This window comes from Carcharhinus amblyrhynchos, chromosome 13 (assembly GCF_965287045.1).
Source record: "Carcharhinus amblyrhynchos chromosome 13, sCarAmb.v2.hapA, whole genome shotgun sequence".
NCBI classification, from domain to species: Eukaryota; Metazoa; Chordata; class Chondrichthyes; order Carcharhiniformes; family Carcharhinidae; genus Carcharhinus; species Carcharhinus amblyrhynchos.
In genome coordinates this window covers 21,144,184-21,167,267 of record NC_137336.1, presented here as the reverse complement: position 1 = coordinate 21,167,267, position 23,084 = coordinate 21,144,184, and the positions used below count along the sequence as shown (strand labels likewise).

Sequence of the window (23,084 nt, the reverse complement as noted above, 5' to 3'; positions counted from 1 at the left end):
CACCTCTAACCTCCTAACCTTCAGGGAATACAATTAGTTTGGTACCATCTGGATGACTCATCTCCAGATCTCATTGCAGCATTGTCTCAAACATAGAGAAAAGAATTCCAGAGATGAGATGAGAGTGACTGCCTTTGACATCAAGGCAGCATTTAACTGAGTGTGGCATCAAGGAGCCCGAGTAGAATCAAAGTTAATGGGAACTGGGGGAGAACTCTGCATTGGCTGTAGTCAAACCTAGCGCAAAGGAATAAAACAGAAAATGCTGAAAATGCTCAGCAGGTTTGATGGTATCAATGTAGCAAGACTTAACATTTCAGGTCAATGACCTTTCTTCATAGCTCTAGCACAATAGGTGATAGCTGTTGGAGGCCAATCCTCTTAGCCACAGGACAGTTTCTTAGAGCAGCTTTCCAGACACAACCATCTTCAGCTGCTTCATCAATGACACCTCTTCCATCATAAGGCAAGAAATGGGAATGTTGCTGATGATTGCACAGTTTCCTTTCCATTTGTAACTCCTCCTGTCCATTTCCATATGCAGCAAGATCTGGGCAACATGCAGATTTGGGCTGATAACTAGCAAGTGCCAGGCAATGACAATCTTCAACAAAAACAGAAAATGCTGGAAAACCTCACCAGGTCTAACATCATCTGTGATGAGAGAATAGAGTAAGAAGTCTCACAACATTAGGTTGAAGTCCAACAAGTTTATTTGATAGTAAACCCACAAGCTTTTGGAATGCTGTTCCTTACTTTCCACTCACCTGACGAAGGAATAGCGTTCTGAAAGTTTGTGGGTTTACTATCAAATAAACTTGTTGGATTTTAACCTGGTGTTGTGAGACTTCTTACTGTGTTTACCCCAGTCCAAAGCTGGCATCTCCACATTGCGAGAGAATAGAGCCAATGTTTCGAGTCTGGATGACCTGTTAAGATTAGCTATTCTCTCTCCACGGATGCTGTCAGACCTGCTGAGATTTTGCAGCATTTTCTGTTTTTTGTTTCAGATTCCAGCGTCTGCAGTATATTACTTTTATTGTTGTGACAATCTCCAACAAGGTCAAAACTAATCATCTCCCCTTGATATCTAATGGCATTATCATCATTGAATTTTTCCATCATCAACGTCCTGGAAGTTACCATCGATCAGAAACTTAACCAGGTTAGCCACGTGAATACTATAGCTTCAAGTGCAGGCCAGAGTTTGGGAATTATGTGACGAATAATTCACCCCCTGACTCATCAGAGCTTATCCATCAACTATAAGGCACAACTCAAGTCTGTTGGAACATTTTCCACATTCCTGGACGAGTGCTTTACAATAACACTTAAGAAACTCTATATTATCCAGGACAAAACAGCCCATCTGATCAACGTTCCATTTGCCATTTTAAACAATAGAATCCTGCATCACCAATGCACAGTGACAGCCATGTACAAGACGCACTGCAGTAACTCACCAAGGCTACTTTGACAGCACCTTTGACAGCTGGCTTCCATATATAGCTTCACTCAGAACTCCTCTATGTCTGTTCTTTTTCTGTTGAAAAGCAATCAAACTTTAGAGCCCTACTTGCTCTGATCACTGGCTGAAACCCAATTTTCTCATCTATTTATGCTTCTTAATTAGCTTCCATTTACTTAGCAACTTAAGGCACAAACTCATTTCTCAGAAATCTGATGTAACAGCCAGGAAATCCAATTAACCAACTCCTTCCCCCAGAAACTTGGACTTGGTTTCTGTTTCAGCTGCAAATAATCTTGAAGAAATTGGATTTGAAACTATTTACTTGCATTAACCTTTTTAGAAAAAAAGAAAACTTTACTAAAGTAAGGGTTCCTGTGTTTTAAAATATAACAAATTCTTAGCTCCATAACAACTTTAACAAATAACTTATTACATACTGTAAAGGTAAGATTTTCCCCTTTTCTTACGCTTCACAATTATGCATGCATTTACAAGATTAGGAGCATAACGAAAAACAAAACCAAAAAAGGTGACATCTGGATTTAGAATTAAGCTTTCATGAATTCCCAAGGTCTCAATTATCCTGCAAGCAATGGTATACTTTACTATTTGGTTAATTCACTTTATTTCAACCTTTTCAAAAAATCTCCCTTTTCATTTTGCATTTTTTAAATAGTTCTTGTCCTTTAAGGTATTGTATTTCATTAGCTTATTCCTCGTGGAGTTTCAGAACTTGCATAAGATGGGCCCTGGGATAGCATTTGTAAGGGATCCAAAGATTTCATAATTTGTTTAATCTGGTCACTCTGTTAAACATAGAAACAGAGGAACATGGAAAGTAGAAGCAGGGGTAGGCCATTTGGCCCTTTGAGCCTGCTCTGTCTTTCATTTTCATTATGGCTGATCTTCAAATTCAATATCCTGATCCATCCTCCCCCCCCCGCCCCCACAATATCCTTTGATTCCTTTAGTCCCAAGGGTTATATCCAATTTTTTCTTGAAATCAGACAACGTTTTGGTCTCAGCTACTTTCTGTGATAGTAAATTCCACACATTTACCACTCTCTGGGTGAAGAAATTTCTCCTCAGCTCAATTCTAAAAGGTTTACCCCTTATCCTCGAACTATGACCCCTAGTTCTGGACTCCCCCACGTTTGGGAACATTCTTTCTAAATCTACCCTGTCAAACCCTAAAGGACAACATTGCTTCTTGCTGGCTTCTGGGTATTGCTATGAACTGAAACACGGGGAGAAATTCCTCCATCATTTCACTTTATATTCTTTGGATTCAGCCATTTCCACTGCTTATCTTTAAAACCAGACAGCAAACTACCATCATGATTTCAGTGTTTTCTTTTAAAAAGAGGCTCTGAATTATTCTGCTCAGGTTCTAACTTCTGATTGCTATGTTTTTTTCCCTATGTCTGCATGTTTTTAATGTCCAAACCTTTGGAAAGAATGTTTCAACCAAACAAGAATTCATGATGTCCTCCATCCCAGCTGAATTCACCTCATGTTATTTAAATTCAAAAGCACCTTTAACTGTAAATTCTTTCCATCACCTGACCTTTAAGTCTTCTGTTTTAGGTGGCACTTGTTTGATTCTGTTCCCTTTTGTGCAGGCAACTTATTTTGGCACGGTGGTACAGTGGTTAGCACTGCTGCCTCTCAGCACCAAGGACCCAGGTTCAATTCCTGGCTTAGGTCACTGTCTGTGTGGAATTTGCACGTTCTCCCCCGTGACCGTGTGTGCTTCCTCCAGGTGCTCCGGTTTCCTCTCGCAGTCTGAAAGATGTGCAGATTAGGTGCATTGGCCAGGCTAAATTTTCCCTCAGTGTGCCTAAACAGGCACAGGAGTATGGCGACTTTCACAGGGGATTTTCACAGTAACTTCATTGCAGTGTTAATGTGAGCCTACTTGTGACAATAAATAAGCTTAAACTTTTTCTGTCAGATAATGGCCAGAATTATCCAGCCATTCACTTCCTGCCGCCACTGTCAACACGGATTTGGTGCTCAGCCAAATCTCTGTTTGCTGCAGCAGGACTGGAAAACCCCAGCTGTGGGCAGGATTGGAGAATTTGTCCCAATGTCTGAAATCTGAGCAGGAATTCTCCGGTCTCACATGTCCCAATAGCACTGCCAGTGAGAACAGAGGTTTTGCCACTCAGCAAAATCTCTGTTCACTGCAGTAGGTCTGGAGAATCCCAGCCATGAACGAGGTCAGAGGATTCTGTCCCTGATCTCCCAGTGTCTTCATTTTTCCAAATTAGCTTATGTTTTGTTAGCAGCCCAAGGCGCAAGTTCATGTCATAGCCAGGAAATCCAATTTACAAACTACTGCTCCCAGAAACTTAGACCCGATCTATATTCCAGCTAAGGACAATCCTAAAAAGTATATACAGGCTTTGAAACAATTTTATCACACCTTGTTATTAGGCTAAAATTGTTTTATAGAGAAAAAAAAATTTGAAATTAATTGGCACTAACTCTTTTCTTACATAACTTATCTGCCTCAGCCTGGATGCTCTGAAAAGCTTCCTTAGGCCAAAGAGAAACTGAGAACGTGTTGCTATTTTGTTGTTTCAAACTGAAAACTGTAAGAAATGGAGACAGGGGCCTGGATTTTCACAAAGTTGGCTCTCAACTAGAGAGCCATTTAAAAATAGTGACTGGGACCCAATTCTGAGATTCTCATCACCATTCCCAGTCAGCCAATGTTCGGCAGAGTGAAATAAAGGTGCAGGTAGCATGTCTGTACTCCGGACTCTCGAGCTGGCCAGCTCCATTGTTGGGGTAGGCATTTCCTAAACCCCGCCTCTCCCCATCATTTCCATGGAGTCGGGCGTGTTTCTCCAAGACTCATAGTTTATGACCCTTCAGAGGCCATTCAACCTGTCAGCATTATGCAAGCATGACTGAGAGCCCTGACCCGTCAAAGCATGAACTTAGCAGGGATTCTGTTTTGGCAAGTGAATTTAACAGTTGACTTTGCTTGATTAACAGTTTTAAGTGGTGCTAATAAGTTGTTTATTCTGTGCTCTAGCTTGTCAATGCCTTCTTGTTTATTTGGACAAGATAACGAGCTGTGAAGGGTTTGAAGTTGTTGTTATTGATACTTTAGTAGTCTGTCCGATCGATGCTTCATAAGAACAGCACTGTTTTTTCAAAGAACACTTTTGAATGGATTTTTTTCTCTCAACATTCCCACTTTTGCCATTGTCATTAGATCACTCATTGATGTTGCACATGCTGCATACTGAGTGAATAGTAATTGAAAGGGCATTGAGTTGGCATTGAATTGGCATCGAGGGGCCATGGGGAATGGGCCTGGCTGAAGGGTATGAGGATCAGAGGTCTAAATGTTTTTATTAATACAGAGACAAAGACCCAGTGAGAGGTCTTCTAATTTACTAGGATGATTTTGTACTTGATGATTTGAGTTATAAGGAGAGGTTGGATCGACTGGGATCTTTTTCCCTGAAATGTCGGAGGCTGAGAACTGATCTTAAAGAGGTCTATAAAATAATGAGGGGCATAGATAATGTAGATAGTCAACATCTTTTCCCAAAGGTAGGGGAGTCTAAAACTAGAGGCCTTAGTTTGAGGTGAGAGGGGAGAGATGCAAAAGAGTCCAGAGGGGCAGATTTTTTATTCAGAGGGTGGTGAGTGCCGAAGTAGTAGAGGCATGTACAATTTTGTCTTTTTAAAAGCATTTAGACAGTTACATGGGTAAGATGGGCATAGAGGGGTTTGGGCCAAATGTGGGCAATTGGGATTAGCTTACTGGTGAAAATTGGGCAGCATGGACAAGTTGGGCCGAAGAGCCTGTTTCCGTGCTGTATGACTCTATCTTTAACTCTAACCAGCCAGCCTTGACAGTCACTTATTACTGTGGCCACGTAGGATCTTAATCTGGGCTCAATTCTATCTCACACCAGCCTCTCAAGAGTGAAATCTGTGCCCTTAGATGTTCTTTCATTCACTAGTTTCTTAAAATGGTTCTGACTGATTGTACAGTAATAAAGCTAAAGATAAAGAAAACTGGAATGAATTGAAGGAGGACAGGTGAGCCCAGAGGGCCAAACGTTCAAGTGTTGAACTCTTGTCAAGTTTCTATTCCGTTTCTGATACACTGTGCTGTTGCCTTTTTAACAGCAGGGCCGCTGGAGTCACTCTGTCTGCTGCTTCTATTTGTGTTGTTCTTTTTTTTAATTCTGAAAGGCCAGTTGAGCAAGGTTCCAAGTGCCTGACAGCTTGTGACACGCGGCTAATGCCACCAGGAAATGTAATATTGCTTTAAAATTGTCTGCTGGCCAACCCTGGCACTGTAGTTTAATTCTGTTTTGACTGCGCTTGCTTCAGGGAAGCAGAGGTCAGATGCTACACTCTGCATGGAAGCTTGTCCAACCCCACCTCCCTCCCCCCTCCGGTTGGAAGAACTTTCTTCATTATGGCCAACTGAACCTTGAAAGTCCAATTTTCAGGCAGTCACTTTTTCTCGACAAACCCACTAGTTTTCCAAACTGCTGTTGACTGAATGCTGTTGCCTGGCAGCCTATTGCAGAAATGTTCCGGTGTTTTATTATTAGGGAAAAATGCCCTTGAGTTTTATGAGCTGCTTTTCCTGCTTTGGGCCTTCCTTTTTTTCAAAAAAGAAAAGCAAAGCAGCTGGCCTGATGATTCAGAGCAGAACCAAACCAGAGAGAGCTGAGGTTCAGCTGGACGGCAGCAAAGGTTCTTTAGTTTTAATTTTTAAAGTTTATTTATTCGTGTCACAAATAGGCTTACATTAACACTGCAATGAATTTACTGTGAAAATCCCCTGCTTGCCGCACTCCAGCTCCTGTTCGGGTACACCAAGGGAGAATTTGGCATGGCCAACACATCTAAACAGCACATCTTTTGGACTGTGGGATGAAACTGGAGCTCCTGAAGGAAACCCCACAGAGACACGGGGAGAACGTGCAGACTCCGCACAGACAGTGACCCGAGTTGAACTTGGGTCCCTGGCTTTATGAGGCAGCAGTGCTAACCACTGTGCCTTTACTTAGTGTCCTAGGTTAGGAGAGGAAAATCCAAGTGCCATTCCGAGTTGTTATTAGTTTTGCCCGCTGAAAGATACACAGTTCTGGGCTTTGGGTGAGAAGGTGAGGTTTCCTTTATCCCACTTTATCTTTTGCTCCTGACACAACACATCAGTGCCTTAGTGATGGGTTGCACCAAATACCAAGGGCAATGTCTGACCTCCAGCGGCTTCTCTTTATCACCAGACAAGTTGTAGAACCAGCTTACTCATGTGAACGTCTTATCGTTTCATCCCCACAGCAAAAAAACAGACTTCAAGAGATGTTTTTCACTTTTGGAGGGCAGATTGATAGCGCACATACATTGTCACAAGCCTTTTCCCACTGGGTCATGATATTATCTCACTGCTGGCTAAAAGCCCAGAGGAGTTTGGACTTTTCCAAGTTAATATATATCTCTTCCCTCAACACAGCACTGGATGATCATTAAGACACTCGATCCACTTTTCTGCTAACGTATGAACTTCATATTTTTTAATTATTGCTGGTTTTCAAAAGTTGTTTTTTTTTTGCTCAAGTTTCCGTGCAAGCTACTGACAAGCATAATTTCTTACATGAACCATCGCAATCGAGCGATGTTTTAGAATGTATTTCTTTTTTTAAAAAACAGAATTAAATCATTCATTTTTAGGAGCTGTATTCTGGTGTTGTTTCATTTATAAAACTGAAAATGTGTTTACCACAAAAATTAAGCATCTTTAATCCAAGTAGTCAATCCTCGTGTAACCTCGGACACGAAGTAAAGGTACAATGGTTAGCACAGTGAGCAACCCAATTTTATATAGCTGAAAATGAGTTTAGCAAACCCTGTGGAAGCATTTGCTAGTTACATTAATGTATAGTGGTCAGTTCAGTTACTTAGTAAATTGAAAAAGAAATTATACTTTTTTTTAAAATTCATCTTGCGTCTAAAAAGAAAGATCAATTTTAAGAGCCTCCTCATAGGCCTGTAAATGGGTACAATTAGCAGAAACCCGCCATGAAGATTAATTTGACCTGGAGATGTGGCCATTTTCTCAGTGGAATTGATTCCAGCAGAATGTTTTTGTTTCGCAAAATATTGTGAAAACTTTCTTTGTGGGACACAATTAGTGCTTGACATAAGACCATAAGACATAGGAGCAGAATTAGGCCAGTGGTCCCATCAAATCTGCTCCGCCATTCAATCATGCCTGATAACTTTCTCATCCCCATTCTCCTGCATTTTCCCACAACCCCGATCCCCTTATTAATCAAGGACCTCTCTATTTCTGTCATTTCCTGACCTCTGGCACTGATTTGGCCAGTTTGGGTGAATTGCCCTGATGAAGCAATACAATCTGGCAGATAATAGAGAACATTTCAGAAGTAGTAACTGTCATTCAGTACGGTCATGCACGGTTAAGGAAAATGACAAAGTGGATCTTGGGTGCAATCTTACCAATCAGTCACACCACACTCCTGCTGCAGTGAAGTGGGAGAACTCGGCACCCAGCCAAATCTCCATTCACTGCAGCGGGATGGGAAAATCCCACCGGTGTGAATGGCCGCAACGTTCCAGCCCTTTCTTTCACTGAGCTGAGATGTGGTTTGGCAAAAGTAGATTGGAAGGAGCTATTTGAGGTTGAGTTGGTGTCAGAGCTGTAGAATATATTTCAGGAAGAGCTAAAGAGGGTTCAGAACAAATTATGTTCCCACTCAGGATAAGGGTGAGGCTTCCACACATTCTTCAGATGGGATAGAGAATCCAGAATAGGATAAAGCAAAAAAAGGAAAGTGTGTTTCGGATGATCAAAGCTTTAATGTTCTAGAAACTGTAAAGCAATGCAGGAGGTGCAAAATGGAAATTAAAACAGAAATTTGGAAATCGAAGAGAAGGCATGAAAACTATTGGCAAGTAAACTCAAAGAAAGCTCAATGGTTCTGCAGCCATTCAACCCTCTGAGGAGCGTTAATTGGCTATCCTCTTCCACCCTCACATGGGAAGGAAGTCTCCCGTCCAAGAGCTTTTGGTCATTTGATTGGTCAGCTCTTGAGTTCTAACAGTTCCAACAGGAACGATGGCCACTGATGGGACTGCACCAAGTATTAGAAACAAATTATTGGGATTCTGGGATGGCGTCTGGAGTTTCTCCACAGGAGCAGGAGAGAAGTTCCTTGGGGAGGTGCCAGGGTGTTGGAGGCCGGGCTGCAAAGACCCATGGAGGGAGATGGTGGGGAAGAAGACGGAACTTGGGTGAGAGCTAAATGGAAAAGGGGGCCTGTGAGGGAAGTGCCCCCCTTTCCCACTCGAGGGCTTAGCAGGCCACCACTCACCTCCTACTACTGAAGATTATGGCTCGTGGGAAGCATCCCTTAAATAGTCATTAATTGGCCATTTAAAGCCCTCAGTTGGAGCGATGACAGGATGCGATGTTGCAAAGACAGGGCTGCCTTCGTGAAGGACCAGGATTGTGATTCAGCCAAGGGATTTCCCCTCTGGTCCAAATCACCGAGCAGTGTGAATGTTTGCTATTTGATTTTTCAGTGTTGAGATACCCTAGGCCTGTCTCAGCAGACCCTAACTCACCCAACTTTAGACCTGCTTGGCTCTGATTCGGCTGACAGGCTCAGGAACTCGCTCACTTCCTGAAAAGCTCTTTTGAGTGAAATAAAACAACTAATAAACACAAACTGACATATTAACAAACTAAATGGTGGGGGAGTGGGAGGGTGTATTGTGAAGGCGGGAGACCCTTAAAAGGACACTACAACAAAAGATCAAGGGCCCCGCTTGTCCTGAAACACGAAAAAAATCCTGCCCGATGTCAACAGACATTTCCATTGTCTTCCCCTCACCCGTTCCAATTCCATGGCAGGCGAGGCAGTAAAATTCTGGCCCAAATCTCAAAGGAAACTGAAACACTTTAAATGAAAATGCTATTCTCGGGGGGGGGAGGTGGTGTGGTGCGAGGTGGGGGTTGATGATGCACCCAGCTCCTAAAGTGCCTGTCAACCATGGAAAATATATATCGGACAGAAAGCTTGGAGGGTGACAATTAGTCAACCATCTACACTAAGATAGCTCAACCAGTATTGCTGCTGGCAAGTTTGGCCAGTGGTTAATCTCGTTTTGATTTGATTTGATTTATCAGTGTCACATGTATTAGCAAAAGTATTGTTTCTTACGCACGCTACAGACAAATCATACCGGGGCGGCACGGTGGCATAGCGGTTAGCACTGCTGCCTCACAGCACCAGGGACCTGAGTTCGATTCCCGGCTTGGTCACTGAGTGTTTGGAGTTTGCATGTTCTCCCCATGTCTGCGTGGGTTACCCCTGGGTGCTCCGGTTTCCTCCCACAGTCCAAAGAGATGCGGGTTAGGTGAATTGGCTGGGCTGAATTGTCCCTTATAGTCAGGCAGACTAGCTAGGGTAAATGCATGGGGTTAGGGGATAGGACTTAGGTGGGATAGTGGTCAGTGCAGAATCAATGGGCCAAATGGCATCCTTCTGCGCTGTAGGATTCGATGATTCTACGAGAAGGAAATGAGAGAGTGCAGAATGTAGTGTTACAGTCAAATCTAGGGTGTAGAGACAGATCAGCTTAATGCAAAGTAAGGTCTGTTCAAAAGTCGGATTGCAGCAGGGAAGAAGGTTCTTGTGTCGGTTGGTACATGACCTCAGACTTTTGTATCTTTTTCTTGACGGAAGAAGGTAGAAGAGAGAATATCCGGTGGGCTGTTTAATTATGCTGGCTACTTTTCCGAGGCAGTGGGAAGTGCAGACAGAGTCAGTGGGTGGGAGCTGGTTTACGTGATGGATTGGGCTAAATTCATGACCTTTTGTAGTTACTTGCGGTCTTGGGCAAAGCAGCAGCCATACCAAGTTTTTGAAGCCCACAGGAAAATCCCTGCCCATATTAATTCTGTTGCTCCCTCCACAGATACTACCAGACTTACTGAGCATCTCCATCATTTTCCATTTTTATTATAGCCCCAAGATTCACTTTTGTTTTCAAACATCAGGCCATTTCCACAAAATCTTTTCTCACAGCTTTTTTTTTGTGCCAGAGAGAGTATTTCTCCTGTGGTTTTCTGAATTCCAATTGGAAGGTATTACCCAGAGCTCCTTTTCATCATCATTGATCACAATGAAATAATATCGTAAGCACTTTACAGTTTCAGAGGCAATATAGATGACAGAGCAATGCACGCCAAGGGAACACCCAGACATTTCTGGAGAGATAATTCAAACCATTTAAGAAATAGGATCATAGGCGAATAATTTCCTGTGAAATACTGTTCACGGTTTACTCATGCTTAAGTTGATCAATGCACCTCCCTCCTGTGAGGCTTGCATTATTTAAAACTATGTTGTAAGAAAACAGAGCTGGAATGATGTGAAGGATTTTATTCTCCAGTTCATTTTTTAAAAGAATAATTCTACACAGAGTAAAAGAGAGTCCAAATGAATTCTGGATGTCTTTGCTTTAGTGCTGCCCTCTTGGAGCTCGACTGATGTAAATCAAACTGCCTGAGCAGAATTTAGTCATGGAATGATTTCTCCGTCAGCAGTTGCTAGTGCTATACACAGGGTTCAGGAAATTCTTCAGGCTTGCGGTTGCACTTGGCTGGGGATGTGTTGGAAAATCCTGGGTCGACGTGCCAGCTCAGCCCAGCCCAGTCCAGCCCACATGCTGTTGTTGGTAAAACACTTCACTGTTAGAGATATTCCTGACACACCCAGGCTGCCTCTTGTCAGGTTGAAAGACTGAAAGGTAAGGCACAAACAAGCAACGTTACTTCACACGTCCTGCTCCTTATGTCGGTCTGCCTTTCCTTTTTCTGCTTGTGAATCTTTTTGTTGCAAGGGTGAAATTGTTCCCTGTTTCCAATTAGCGACTTTAAAAATCAAGTTAAAATACTGGATGGTATGAGAGTGAGAAGCAACAGATGTCAGGGGGAATCAGCAAGTCAAAGCTTGGATACGAAAGTTAACTTCAGAACTTCTTGTTGCCATCAAGTTATTCTATATTTAGGCTGCTGCTGCACAGCTCTCGGCTTTCAAGGAGGCCCTTCAGGAGGTGCTAGTTTGCTTGGAAGGGAAAGAAATTCAAAGGTCTTTGGGGCGGCCCGTAGCTGTATCTGGTTTTAATTTTTTTTTTGAGTCTCTGGAGTGAGGCAGAAAGGAGAGCACTGTTCTGCTTCACGTTACATTGTGCGAGATGATTTCTTTGTGAGAAGTAACCTCCCCTGTCTCCTCTCCCACCCCGCAACCCCCCCCCAATACCCCAGGGTATCAATGTTTAATGTGAAAATGTATGCATTAATATGCAGAGCTATGGTGAACATTGAAAAATCTTTCTTCCCAGCGCTTATGGAGCCACCATCACACATCACATAGCTTTTTTGTATTTTTCACCTGAATATTCCAACTTACTACTTGTTGGGAATTACGATGCACTGCGGCGCAAGTAGAAACGGTTAACATTGTGGCCGGAATTCTCCAACCTCACCCGTAGCGAGGATTCTCCTGTCCTGCCGCAGTGAATGGAGTTTTGGCTGAGCCCGAAACTTGTCGTCCCCGCTGTGCATGGGGGCGAACGACTTTGGAGAATTCCATCCTGCGTATGCAACACTGACAAACTAGTTTTATCATCCTTATATGTTGACAAGTCATTCAGCTCTGTCATTCCCTCTCCATTGTTTGGTCTCCTGTGTCATTCTTTGATGTTGTTTTATGAAGTTGAAGCGAGGGTAATTTCATGTTTAATACATTTACTATCCTCCTGCGGAGAAGAGCTTCTTCAAACCTCACATTCAAGGACTGTCATACACAGGGACACGTATGCTCCATTCTCTCTGGGGACTATCTTAAATGTTATGTTCATGTACTTTTAATGTTTATGATTTTCAAGTTATTTGATTTGATTTGATTCATTATTGGCACATATATTAGTACACAGTGAAAAGTATTGTTTCTTGTATGCTACAAGACAAAGCAAACTGTTCATAGAGAAGGAAATGAGAGAGTGCAGAATGTAGTGTTAGTGTCAGAGCTAGGGTGTAGAGAAAGATCAACTTAGTGCAAAGTAGGTCCATTCAAAAGTGTGGTGGCAGCAGGGAAGAAGCTGATCTTGAGTCAGTTGGTACGTGACCTCAGACATTTGTATCTCTTTCCCTACGGAAGAAGTGGAAGAGAGAATGTCTGGGGTGCGTGGGGTCCTTAATTATGCTGGCTGCTTTTCTGAGGCAGTGGAAAATGTAGTCAGTCAATGGATGGGAGGCTGGTTTGTCTGATGGACTGGGCTTCATTCACGACCCTTTAGTAGTGTCTTGATGTCTTGGTTAGAACAGGAGCCATAGCTGAGGAAAGCAATGAGTTTGTGTATGTAAATTAAATTCTATTAGTCCATCTATGATTGATATGTTCATGTTAGCATAGGATTTATATCCTCGATAAAAGAAAATTACCACAGGTACTGGAATCTGAAAAACAAAACAGAAAATGCAAAAAATCTCAGCAGGTCTGACAGCATCTGTGGAGAGAGAAAAGAGCCAACATTTCAAGTCTGGATGACTCTGGATCAGCTCGAGGCTGCTTTACTTAATTTTCTTTTCTTAACCAATCTTAAATATTCAAAAGTCTGTGCCAACGCTCCTATCACCATTCTCCAGTTTGGTATATGTAATGCACTCTGACCCCTCGCCCTGTCAAAAATGCTAGTCTTTATTTGCATCCTGAGAAAGGTTCTGCAGAATTGTTGCCATGGCACTGGGTACTACCTGAATTATGAGTCATTACGACAGCCATTGCTCGAGCAGTAGTTGCTGGAACTGTTGGTGTTTGTGGTTAGATCCGAAATTGGTCTGCAAAATTCCAATTTCTTTTTTAATCTGTGCCCTTTTATGATTGAGGTGCCCTCCAAACAAATATCCACCCTGGAACATCAATCTACAAGCAGTGTTATCTTTTATGGTCTCAGAGGTTATATTTGTACTGGTGCCACCATAAGTGGACACCAAAACAAAGGTAAAGTCCAATTTCTAATGAGTGTTTTTTTTTCACTCTGGGACCCAAATGCTGATTGTGATTTAATTACCCATTTACTATGTTCCGTGAGAGCCTCTGCACCTTGCGATGCCAGCTCCAGCAGGGGTGTAGGCTCAAACAGAGTCAAGTGGCAAAGAGTTGAATAGATTCCAGCGCAGCCACCCCGCCTTTCCTTGTCATGAGGTGAAGACACACTCCTTAAGTCTGTCTTCATTTCATCGACTTGTCGCAGTCAACCCCAACACTGCACAAGCACCCCCCAACTGACAATGTTAATCCCCCTCACCCCCTATCAATGATCACTCTTCCCTTGCCCCAGCAATGTTCACCCCCTCCCTCACCCCTGCTAGTGTTCAATCCTTCCCTCACCCCCAACAATGTCCAGCTCCCTCACCCCATGAAAATGTTTGAAGCACGCAGCCCCTGCCCCACTCACCAACAATACTGATGCAATGAGTCCCGTTTGGCCTCAGGATTATGAGCTCCCTGATTGAGACCATAATTGCCTGCCTAATCAGGAAGCCTCACCTTTATATAAAAATGAGAGCGTCAGGTCTACTGACACTCTGGATTCTGACTTTGTACCTGAAGCACTCTTAAAAATGGAATTGAGTTTGTAGATGAAGGGAACCTGGTGAAGGGACACTGACTTGTGAGGAGTTATTTCGACTAACTGTTCCGATTTCAGCTGGACAGGAGCCAGGGATTCCGGAAGGTAAGTTGGGAGAAGTGACATGAGAGGGGGTGAGCATTGGCTGTGGTGGCTGGGGAGCCGGTGAATATTGTTGCGAAGTAGGTGAGCACTGCCCAGTGACTCCAGTGTTGTGTGTGTGGGTGGGAAGGGAAGGGGGAGAGAGACAGAGGGTTAGTCAGAGTGAACATTGCTGGGGATCAATGTTGCAGAGGTGAGCACTGAGCTGAGTCAGAATTCTCTAGTCATATCGGAATGCTTGGCCTAGGATGTCTCAGTTCACAGAAGGCTGGAAGGCTATCCAGTGTTTGAGTTGGAACACTGCTAAAATGGATTGGATAAAAATTTTCACTCTTCGAATGAAGAATTGAGTTTGATGCGCAGTCTCATAAAAGAGCATTTTGAAGCTTTACCTGTGTATCTGACCTTCATGTGCTTGATGTGGATAGAAAGATATTTGTTTAAGTATTCCATGTTCTTCACCTGCATGGTCACAAAATAAACTTTTCCTAGCCTCTCAATGTAATGATATGTGGAGGAGGACGGAGACAGAATATATCGTTGGGCACTGATAACATAGAGTACTGAGTCACTGTTAAACCAAGAATGCGAATAATATAAGTGTAAATAATGGCCATATTTGAGAATGTTTACTTTTACGACAACAAGTTACCACTTTGGTGAAATTGACATTAAAATGATGAAGTTACCTTCAGTTGGTGTGTGTCAAATTAGCAGCTGCTGGCATCTGGAAAATACAGGTTTGGCTTAGATGAAACATCTGTATGGACCGATGGTGATTTGTTTGGGCATCCCAGTGGAGGGATCCCCTGCACAAGGCTCAGAGGTTAGGCTGTCGGCTTCCTGTGCAGTGATAAACACTCGGTACACAATAAAAGCAAAAGGTGCTGGGGATACTCAGCAGGTAAGGCAGTAGCTGTTGAGAGAAATAGAGTTAATGGTTGAGACAACAACTCAAAACATGTGCTCTGCAGGCACAGTCTGAACGCTGATAACATTCGGCCAAAGAGAGGAAGATAAAATGCCATAGTTGCTGGAAAATAAAGTCATTTTAGAAGAGAGAGAAAAAAGGTGGAGTTTCAGATATAATATCCTGCCGAGTTCTCTGCTAAAGCTTAGAGTATCCATTTCAGATGGCGATGGGTGGGTGGGGCAAACAATAAAACATGTGACTACGAGGGCAGTTCAGGTTCCCATCAGCTGCCTTCTGAGCTGAACGAGAGCGGAGGCTCAAAATGAAGGACTAACAATAGAAAGAGAAGCCATAGGGAGCAATTCCGCAGGAGGGAAGGTGTGTGAGTCCAGGTAGGGGAGAACTAAGTTTTGTGTAGGCCATGTTAGAGCACTCTTGTGTTTCTTGCACTCAAGGAAAAATAAAGCTTTCCTGAGAGAATCTTTTAGACCTTCTGCATCTTCTTCCTGATGGAGAAGTCACAATGGCTACCGCACTCGGACCACAGTTAAAACACAAACATACAAAGCAGGAGTAGACCGTTTGACCCCTCAAGTCTGTTCCACTATTCAATAAGACCATGGCTGATCTGTTGTGTTTTAAAGTCTACATTTCCATTTATCCCCAGTAACCTTCAATCCCCTTGCCTAACAAGAATCTATACACCTTAGCCTTAACAATGTTCAGTGACCACGCCTCCACCACCTTCTAACGTGGAGAGTTCCAAAGTTGCCAACCTTCTCACAGAAAAAAAAATTCCCCATCTGTCCTAAAAGGGCGACCCCAATTTTAAAATTGCACCCCCCAGCTCTAGACATATGCAAAAAAAATGTCCTTTCCATATCCATCTTGTCAAGATTGTTCAGGACTTTGTATTCTTCAATCAAGTTACCCCTCACTCTTCTAAACTCCAGTGGAAAGAAGCTCAGTCTTTGCAACCTTTCCTGAGACAACCTGCTCATTCCAGGTATCAATCTTGTAAACCTCCTCAATTCATTCAAATCCTTCCTTAAATAAGGAGATCAAAATCGCACATAATATTTGAGATGTGGTGTCACAAGAAAGGTCTATATATGGAGTTAGGTCGCACATCAACCATGGTCAGATCGAATGTTGGAACTGACTTAAGGAGCTAATTGCTGTACTCCTGCTCCTGTGTTCCCATCTTTGCATGTATAAATTACAGTTGGGAGCTCTGATATTATCCCTCAGTCGTGGTATTTAAGGGCGGACCCCAGCCAAGTGTGGGCATTTGTTCAGAGGAGGAGGTTAAAATTGAAACCAGCGGGCATCCAGGTGGGACATTAGTGGGTCGGCCCCTCAACCTAGTTAACCACTTATCTCCCCAGTTTACGCTCTTAAGAGCTTTTCACTTTCTTTAGAGATTCTGTACAGAATTCCTGCAAACGACTTTTAGCCAAGTATTACAAGTGAAAAAGATTATTTTGTGCTATAGTAGAACTCTGGGTGAGTACCCACTGGGCATTATTACTCCTCAGAAATATCTTCCTGGACTAATGAAACTGGATGACAATAATGGGAATGAGTTGGAGTCAGAGTGAACTGGAAAGACAGAAATTATTTGGTGCAGAGATATTGTGAAGTTATACTCAATTGCCGGTGGAAATTTGAAAGTTATATAAATGGGTTTTGAAGATGAGTTCAACCTTTGAGTTACTAGTTTCAGTTTAATAAGAGCACATTTGCCTACAATTACTTCAATCACATCTCATTTTAATACTAAAATCTAATTGTTGGAAATGGTGTATTAATTCCAGATTACCTTCAGTCCCTCATAAACTGTCACAAATTCCACTGATAATAGTGGAGCGACGTGGTAGCACAGTGGTTAGACGGCTGCCTTAAAGCACCAAGGTTCGATTCCCAGTTTGGACCACTGTCTGTGTGGAGCTTGCACATTCTCCCTGTGTCTGTGTGGGTTTCCTCTGGGTGCTCTGGTTTCTTCCCACAGTCCTAAAATGTGTGGGTTAGGTGGATTGGCCATGCTAAATTGCACCCCAGTGTCAAGGGGTCTAGCTAGGGTGGATGCATGGGGTTGTGGTTGGTGCAAGCTTATGGGCCAAATGGCCTCCTTCTGCACTGTATAATTCTATGAAAGGTAAAAAGAAAAGAATGCACTGAGTGCTGTATAAATCACCATCTCAGGTCGCTACAGGGACTAAAGCTACAAATGACCATTTTACTAACAGTTCTTGAGCAATAATAAGCCAAACATGTATGCTTATATATATATGAAGTTACCCTTTCACCCATCTTATTCTTGGTGGGGGCAGCACGGTGGCACATGGGGCATCATGTTGGCACAGTGGTTAACATTGCTGCCTCACAGTGCCAGGGAGCTATGTTCGATTCCCAGTTTGGGTCACTGTCTGTGACGAGTTTGCACGTTCTCCCTGTGTCTGCCTGGGTTTCCTCTGGGTGCTCCTGTTTCCTCCCACAGTCTGAAAGATGTGCTGGTTAGGTGCATTGGCCATACTAAATTCTCCCTCAGTGTACCTGAACAGGCACTGGTGTGTGGTGACCAGGGTATTTTCACAGTAACCTCATTGTAAACCTACCTATGGCACCAATAAATAAAAACTAGGCTTCATGGTTGAGATAACAAGCATCAGTTAGAAAGCAGGCCAACAACATATTCCCAGATTACTGCCGATGATTCTCAAGGAAGTGAGCAGAGTATAGATGAGGGAAAATCATTTCCAATTCTGTGACCTTTGTTCACTATCTCCTCTCCATCCCAGAAGAGGTGAGGAACTCAGTGGGTGGAAGCATTAGTTTGCATGCTGCTGCTTTGTAATGAAGCGCATTGGTATGTAGAATGACTCTCCTAATGCTAACAGCACTGCGTAGCTCTCTTGACCCAGAATAATACTATAGAAATGCTATTCAGTCACAGGTGAAAGATCAGTTGGGCATCATCCAGCACTTGTATTATATGAAGGTCATTTGTACTTTGGGCAATTACTGTGGCTGTATATCATAGGAAACTACCTCACACGAAAGCACAAGCAACAGATTTGTTGTGTTTGTCTGGAAAGAAGAATCCGTAGATACATCCTAAGGAAAATGGAGAGTGCAGGGGAAAACTGGGGTGCAGGGGACTGTGGACTTGGGAAGTTCAATGGAGAGAAAGAGAAGGAGAGCATAGAAAGGAAAACATCCCAGAAGGAACTTATGGAGCCAAAAGTTAAAAAAAAACTCATATAGAGAGTGCAGAGAAGTGTATAGACAAGAAAACAGTAACAAGGGAACCAATTCAAACCCGTGAATACAAGGATAAATTGTACAATTGACATAGGTAAGCATATACCAAGGAAGCACAGATGAGGGAACCATAGACTTTTCCTTTCCCTTGCCTGATGGCCCATGACACAAAGTGCATTTGTATGTTTGTTTCCTAGAACAGGTCACCAGCTTTTTGTCAGGGGCTTTAGTTTGAAGGGCACCACTTTGCATAAAGCATGGCCAACCGTGAGACTCTCCCGCTCTTATCACCTCCATTAGTTTATCAGAAGGATTTACAGATTGATAATCAATCTGCTTGGCCATATTAGAAACACACCTTCCATGGCCAGCAGCTCCTGGATTGGGACTCAAACCCGGAGAGCTTATGTCTGAGAGGTAGGGCCATACCAGTCCGCACAATCAAGCTATAAGATCAGTGAATATTTAATGAGTGGAGCGAGTGGTTTAGTAGGAATGCATGATGATGAGAAAAGCGGAACAAGACAATGAAGTTTTAAAATGTAGGAACGTAAAGAATCACAGAGAAAGAACATGGGTGAATTAACATATAAGGCAAGAGAGAAGGGGCAGAGAGCACTAATTCCAAACCTAATTTGGCTTAGCTTTACCAAGTAAGTGCAATCTGTCTATCTCTTGATTACTCTTCAACTACCTGGACTGAGTACTCTTTTTGATGGTACCTTTGTCTTTTTATATTCCAACTTCTCATGATCTCCCAAAACAGGAATGATGTTCATTGAAAAGTGAATTCAGCTACTTGCCCCAGGGGTTCAACCATTTGTGACAGCCTGTAGCTGAGCTCTGTAGAGCAGCAAGACTGGAGATTTGATGTTAGGTTTGTGCTGAGTTCAGTATCTCAGCCTAGGCAGCAGTCAGGGTGCTGCAATTTGTTTCGATGCTCCAGGTCTAGGGAGGGAAAATTAAGTTTCCATTCCAGAGCGATACCGAGCAACCTTTTCAGCAAATAAATCTGTGTAGACATCAGATAAGAACATAAGAACATAAGAAATAGGAGCAGGAGTAGGCCATCTGGCCCTTCGAGCCTGCCCCGCCATTCAATAAGATCATGGCTGATCTGTCATGGCTCAGTTCCACTTTCCCGCCCTCTCCCCATAACCCTTAATCCCCTCTCTTATCAAAAACCCATCAACCCGCTTCTTAAAAATATTTAGCGAGGCAGCCTCCACCACTTCAACGGGCAGAGAATTCCAGAGATTCACCACCCTTTGAGTGAAGAAGTTCCTCCTCAACTCCGTTCTGAACTGCCCCCCCTTTATCTTGAGGCTGTGCCCCCTAGTCCTACTGTCTTTTTTGAGCGGGAAGAGTCTTTCCACCTCTATCCTATCCATCCCATTCATCATCTTATACGTCTCAATGAGATCTCCCCTCATTCTTCTAAACTCTAACGAGTACAAGCCTAGTTTATTCAGCCTCTCCTCATAGCTCAACCCCCTCAACTCCGGTATCAGCCTAGTAAACCTCCTCTGCACTCCCTCCAAGGCCAAAATATCCTTGCGCAGGTGCGGCGCCCAAAACTGCACACAGTACTCCAGCTGCGGCCTCACCAATGCCCTATACAGCTGCAGCAAGACCTCCCTACTTTTATATTCAATCCCCCTCGCTATGAAGGCCAGCATCCCATTCGCCTTCCTGACCACCTGCTGCACCTGCAGGCTGGGTTTTTGCGACTCATGCACAAGGACCCCGAGGTCCCTCTGCACCGTCGCCTGCTGCAGTTTTTCGCCACGTAAGTAATAGTCCTTCCTACCATTCTTCCTACCAAAGTGGACCACCTCACACTTGCCAACATTAAATTCCATTTGCCATTTCCTGGCCCATTCGCCCAGCCTATCTAGATCCTTCTGCAGACTCTCCACACCCTCCGCACAATTTGCCTTTCCCCCAATCTTGGTGTCATCAGCAAATTTCGACACCCTACACTCGGTTCCCTCCTCCAGATCATCTATATAAATGGTAAATAGCTGAGGCCCCAGCACCGACCCCTGGGGCACCCCGATGAGGTCCTGTGATGCTCCCTTAAGCTGAATAGTTTGCTGGCCCTCATTATATAGGCTCACACAAAAGGGGGAAGGGTGATTCTCCCATCCCGCTGTGCCCGATGCGTGGGATCCACACTGCACATCCCAGCCTGCTGGTGTCTCCCGGTGCAGGATTTCCAGAGGCTGTGCTGGAAATTGACAGTGTAGTGCATTAATTATGGTAATTAGTATCACCATATATTCTAAATCCTATTAGCAGGCCCAGGACTGAAGTGTCCGGGCCCGCTAGCCTGTCCCACCCTGCTAGTAGTATTTCACTCCAGTGGGGCTTACAGTAATTGCCCACTTGTGGTGATAGTGGCCTGACCTCGCTGGAGTGAAGGGGGGGGGGGAGCAATCAAGGTTCCCCAGAGCCGGGGGAAGCCGGTGCTTCCTGGGCATTGGCACCCTGGCAGTGCCAGCCTGGAACCCTGGCACTGCACAGGGGACAAGGTGCCAATGCCCAGGGGCACATTGGCACTGTCCATTGCCATGGGGCAGTGCCAAGGGGTGGGGTGTGGCTTAGGAGTAGGCCACGATGGGGCGGGGGCTTGTGGGGGTCCCACTAGCCACACTGCATAGAGATTGGTTTGGGAAGGAGAGCGCTCAGCCATTGGAGCCGGCTGGGCAGGGGAGGGGTCAGCCTGCTGGGTGGGGTATGGACTGCGGGGGTGGGTCGGGCCTACGGGAAGGGAGTGCTGGGGCTGAGCCCGGAATGGTCAAGGGACAGCAATCAAGCCTTGGGGAGGCGTGGGGGGTGTGGTGGGGGGTGGGTGGTGTGGGGGCTGCTGGAGGATCAGCAATGCATTGGTCATGGGGGTGGCCAGCGATTGAGCTAACCAGCAATCAGGAGGCCATCAGTGTAAGACCACAGCGCGTGTGCCGATCTCAGCACTGACAGACTGACACATGTGCAGTAGCCCGATCAGAACACTGATTTCAGCCTCTCCACTGGGAATAGGCCCTGCATCTGAAATCAAATGACATTCACAGTGGTGGCCTCTGCAGTGCACAGAGTGTGGGAGATTCTTCTCTGAACTCCCACTGAAAAGACCAATGTGAATTACTACAATTTTCACACAAATTCAGCATTTAGAATTTTTTTGGGGAGAATTCTGCCTCCAATTTTCCAGAGAAGCAGCACCTTCGTTCATCTTGTCATGACATCATTTGAACCCAGTTCCCAAAGGTGAAAGGACAGTGAGCTGAAATGACATGACGGGAATATCTGACATAGTTACGATAAAAAAATACACATAGCAACTGCATTCAGCCCAGGCAAGGAATGCAAATCCCACACAACCCTCTCAATAATACTATTCTTGCAGAGTTGAGGCACTGTAGTTTTCACCATGAATGGAAATTTCTACATAAATATATGTAAAGAATTCCAGTGGGATTGCTCCCATATTGAATAACAACAACTTGTATTTATGTAGCACCTTTAATGTAATAAAGGACAAAATCTTACGGCCATTCACGCTGGCATGATTTTTTTGGACCAAGTGTTCCATTCTCACTTGCAGCGGAGGTAGGGCTTGAGTGGCTGGTAAGATCGCGCCCAAAATGTACCAAGGTGTCTTCCAAGAGTGTTATAAAGCAAACTTAAACATTGAACCACATAATGAGGGAAGATGATCAGAACCTTGGTCAAAGTACGAGGTTTTAAGGACCATTCTAGGAGAGGTAAGACAGTGGGGGGACAAAATTCAAAAGTTTCAGGCCCAGGCAACAGACAACATGGCCAGCAAATGTCCTATGATTAAAATCAGGGAGGCTGAACAGGCTTGAGTTATGGGTGCTGATATCCTGTAGCTGACAGAGAATAAAGAGATAGGGACAGGGAAGGATTTGTAAAGAGGTGAGAATTTTAAAATGGAGGCACTGGTCAGCCAGGAGGTAGGATAGGTCAACAAAATCAAAGGTGATTGATCAGTGGAGCTTGGGACGAGTAAGGACACAATTAGAGTATTCGACGAGCTTAATTTTATAGGCGTAGAAACTGACAGCCCCGTGCAGGAGTACATTGGAATAGTCAAATCCAGACGCGACGACGAGGGCTTCCACAGCAGATGAACAGAAGTGGGTGAAATGTTATGGAGGTAAAAATGGATGGTCTTGGTGAGGAACATGGATACGTGGTTAGCATCTCACCCCGGGGGTCAAATTTGACATCAAGTGTACAAATCACTTCAGACTGTTATCAGGAAGAGGTAGCCAAGGAACAAAGTTTGCAGTGAGGACCGAAGGTTTTCCAACATTTAATTGAGGACATTTCAGCCTGTCAGGTGGTTATGAAAGATCCACGAGCAGTATTTAGAGAAAAGCAGGGGCGTTTTCCCCACTGTTACGGACAATATTTATACCTCAGATGATATTACTGAAACAAATTGTCTGCTTATATTATCATTGATGTTTATGGGTCCTTTCAGTGCACAAATTGGTTGCCACATTTGCTAGTTTATAATTACATTTTATAGCTACTTAAAAGACTGTGAAACACTTTGGGAAATCCTGAGGTCGTGAAAGACACCATATAAAT

General features: G+C 43.9%; 1 protein-coding gene across 2 annotated transcripts in view; it reads left to right on the top strand.

The window, feature by feature from the left end:
- The window catches only part of sgcd (sarcoglycan, delta (dystrophin-associated glycoprotein)), a 479,929-nt gene that overhangs the window by 290,881 nt on the left and 165,964 nt on the right, over positions 1 to 23,084 (top strand). Inside the window, exon 1 of one of the 2 annotated variants that reach the window (XM_080201362.1) lies at positions 11,140 to 11,296. The exons of the other annotated variant lie outside the window; for it this stretch is intronic. The gene's annotated coding sequence lies outside the window, so the exon portion shown is untranslated. Of the gene's footprint in view, positions 1 to 11,139; positions 11,297 to 23,084 lie in introns of those variants that run through there. 2 annotated transcript variants of the gene reach the window in all.